Genomic DNA, 4,288 nt, shown 5'->3' with positions numbered 1-4,288 from the left:
ACCCCCTTGCAGACACATTTAAAATTTTAGGCACTTCTAACTATTTTTGAGTTGCACCCACTGCGTTTAATCCACATGTTGATTGTCAAGGTGAAATTAACATAACCTGTCATCGTCATCACCGCCCCCTTATGACAGAGTGATGACTAAAGAGACATTCCTCCTCATGTTTTTTGTCTGGTAAATGTACAGCCACTTTTTTCTTTGGTGTAGTGAAACATTTACACATAATCCCTAATATGAAACCTTTTGATTTGCTTAGTACAAGAAAGGATTATTTTAATTAATTGTTGCAATTGTTTTTTTACTAAACAAAAACTAAGAGTTACACAATGAGACCCTAAAAACTGCAAAACCACAGTCAGATATTCATTTAGATATTGAAATATTTCCATGACATCAACAATTTTACTTGGGACTTGGAAAAAAGAAAATAAGAAAATGAAGTTTGATGCTGAACTCACAACATTCTTTCTAGACTGGTGAGTAAACAGCGGTTAATGCTAACATTAGCTATGTTTGCGATAGGGATGAGTCTGACCCCACATTTATTTTTATTATACCTTTAATTTGTATCTACGTAATGTCAATATGCAACGAGACAAATCTTTTTACAGCTGTAGTTTTTGAAGCAAAGAATCACAAATGGATCAGGTCGAGCTGAATCCAGTAGAATATACCTGCATCAGCCACAGTCTCTATCCTTCAGATGAACTCAGATATCAATTATTCCAACAAGATTAATGGTTAAAGATGAAGGTTACTACTATAACTACAATCTTTACATTTAATATTAAAGTCACTACAACTTTAATGTATTTAACAAAAAGATAGCAAAATGAAACTTGTGACTCAAGATATACCTGGGACCTCGGCCAAGGTCTGGTCCATACACTTCCACATGTGGGCAGAGTCTGGCTTTTATTCTCCGGCCAGAATTGGTCCAGATGTGGAAGTAGCATCTGACAATTATGTTGTGTATATGGGACAGATTCAGGCTGTGGAACTGGGCCAGAAGCAGATCAGCATACGGCCCAAGTACGGCCTGGAAAGGTGTTAACCGTGTTAATTTTAGTGTTGCAATGAAACCAGAATTCATCAGCATTTCATTTGGTGAAGTAGTTTGTCTGCCCGTTGGACTAACACCACTTTGGGAATCATTTTAAAAGTGATAAACTGACTTTGATGAATTTCAGCACACAGGCAGTGTAGTGTTGATTTTTGCACTTGGAGCCAGACACTGATTACCTTTCCGTGTAGGAGTGCTCATTGATTTCTCAACATTTATTACATTCTGGTTCAATTAATGAACGACAAGTGGATTACATGAACGCAGGCTGAAAAGAATTGTTTCTGACAGAGATTTGTAAAAAAAAAAAAATATATATATATATATATATATATATACTAAAACCCAAAAGAAGTTTGTGACACAAAATCAAGTAAAAAAATCCATCCAAGCACCTGTGTCAGCAATCACTTATGATCATCATCATCATCATCATCATCATCATCAACCCCCTGCAGACACATTTAAAATTTTAGGCACTTCTAACTATTTTTGAGTTGCACCCCACTGCGTTTAATCCACATGTTGATTGTCAAGGTGAAATTAACATAACCTGTCATCGTCATCACCGCCCCCTTATGACAGAGTGATGACTAAAGAGACATTCCTCCTCATGTTTTTGTCTGGTAAATGTACAGCCACTTTTTTCTTGGGTGTAGTGAAACATTTACACATAATCCCTAATATGAAACCTTTTGATTTGCTTAGTACAAGAAAGGATTATTTAAATTAATTGTTGCAATTGTTTTTTTACTAAACAAAACTAAGAGTTACACAATGAGACCCTAAATACTGCAAAACCACAGTCAGATATTCATTTAGATATTGAAATATTTCCATGACATCAACATTTTACTTGGGACTTGGAAAAAAGAAAATAAGAAATGAAGTTTGATGCTGAACTCACAACATTTCTTCTAGACTGGTGAGTAAACAGCGGTTAATGCTAACATTAGCTATGTTGCGATAGCAGAACTTACAATTAGCTCCTTTAAACTGATGTGGAGGAGGTAGTGGTGCTGGTCTGAATGAATCAGTACCAGGAGCTGAAACATAACAGAGATTATAACCATTTGTTTTGGGGCCCCAGGTGAGCTGTTTTCAGCAGGGCCCCGGATTTAGACCAGTGCCCCTGCTGTTGAGGTCTGATTGGACCCAGTTCTCCACATTTAAACCTTGACTTGTCAGATCTTGTAGATGTTAGAATGATTTTGGTGACAAATCTGCCAGCAGCTAATAACAAACCAATTGTCCCCTGCACATCACAGATTCACACAAACTAGGAGATTATGTAAGGGAACTACAACATTTACAAAAAAAAAAAAAAAGTCAAAGACAGGTAAGAGAAAACTCCTGTGTGATTATATCAAGAAAAACCACAGCAGAGAACTACACTCCACACAAACACACACTCTGGCACAGAAAAGCACGTACATCCAGTCCTGACATCCCTCTTCTTCCACACCTCTCTCTCTCTCTCTCTCTCTCTCTCTCTCTCTCTCTCTCTCTCTCTCTCTCTCTCTCTCTCTCCCCCACCAATCAAGCACCCCGCCGCCACCTGCATCAGCACCGGCTGCAAAAGTTGCTCTTTCAAAGGTAAGCCTGTACACCGATCAATATATGACAATCTACCCGATCGTCGATATCTCGCCGCTGTTATTTTATGCACTAACGACGTGACAGCGTATCAATCGGACCGGTGTACGCGTTCACAGCTCAGAGCCGCGGAGGAGCGCGCCACATGTAGCCTACATGTACACATTGTACTCTCGATAAAATCATCTGGGAGCGACGCTTTGCATTTTGTGTTCATGTGCATTTGCATTAGTGAAGATTTTAAAGCTGCTTCTATCGGGCAAAGCTTCAGATTATAGAGAAAAGTGAGGAGGATCTGTTTGCAAGGTAAGAGCTCTTTTCAAAATAAAAAAAAAAAAGAACAAGGCGTTGGTAATTCAATGATATAATGTTCAGTGGATGCAATGATGTTACAATTACAGGAAACAAAAATGTCACATAGGACAATTTGTTCACTAACTTGTTACTGCAAACCCCCCTTGTATAACTGATCAATATGTGATTTCTCCTTGAGGAAATGTTCAACCAATATTAATTTCAACAAATGAGAATATGACACAATCAACTTTTACCATGTCTTTGTCTCCTGTGCTAGAGAACAGTCTGTGTTATAGGATGTGTAGGATCCGTAGGATGTACAGAGTGTGGGCTCCAGCAGGAGTCTGGATTTAGACTCCTCTGTCTTAGTACTGAACATTACTGAAGGAAGCAAACTGATCCTGCTTCCTGCGTATTGAGTTTCACTTTGCTTCCAGCTGGAGCCTGTGCTCAATATCAATATCTTGGGTTAAAAAAACAAAAGAAAAAAAAGAACAATTAAAAGTTACTTTAATTCTCATTTAAACCTGCAGCCAAATATTTTATGACTTCATCAGATATGAAGATGGGTCAGTGTGCTGCTTTGTTATACAGTTTTAAGGATATTATGATGCTCCTATGGTACTTCAGCAGCAATGTTTGTGTCTGTGAAACTCAGTGCTGCACAAAAATATTCTTATAACCCTTATGTACCACTTGAGATCATTTAATATTTAAGTTGCCAGTATAGTGCAATATGATACATATTATATATATTTTTTTTTCTATAAACAGACATGTCTGACAGTATAGAGCTCTAATATGTAAACCAGTGTACCTTTTCACACAGCAAACACAGGACCATGCATCCCATCATGCCTCTGTGGACTTGGTTCCCCACTATGTTGACATCCTTATCATAATCACCAATGCTCTTGACAAGCTCCCGCACTTCGTCCGTGTTCTGCCACTGCTTCTCTGTATTCACGGCAGGATTCATACCGTCGCTGCATTCATGATGCAGAGTGTAGCTGATTTGTCCTTGAACTTTCGTCCTTGTGCATTGTGCGTTTGTGCTGCTGCCGCTGGCGAACCCTTACAACATGTGTTTGTTCCATGTTGCGCTGCAGGAGCCTTCCTCGTAATCCACAGTCAGTCTGAATAGCGAGGTTTATTTTAGGGGGTTTTTGAGCACAAAACAACAAAGTCTGAGTTTCTGTTTTTTTTTTTTTTGTTTGTTGCTACTGATTACAGTCACTCCCAGGGGTCCTGCAGGGCTTTTTAAGGGGCCCCAGCAATCAGGCAAATTGTGAGTGCAATGCTGAACTGTTTTCAGCTGCAGGTCCT

This window comes from Seriola dumerili, unplaced genomic scaffold (genome assembly GCF_002260705.1).
Source record: "Seriola dumerili isolate Sdu_G_001 unplaced genomic scaffold, Sdu_1.0 BDQW01000381.1, whole genome shotgun sequence".
Lineage (NCBI taxonomy): Eukaryota > Metazoa > Chordata > Actinopteri > Carangiformes > Carangidae > Seriola > Seriola dumerili.
This window is presented reverse-complemented; position numbering follows the sequence as displayed.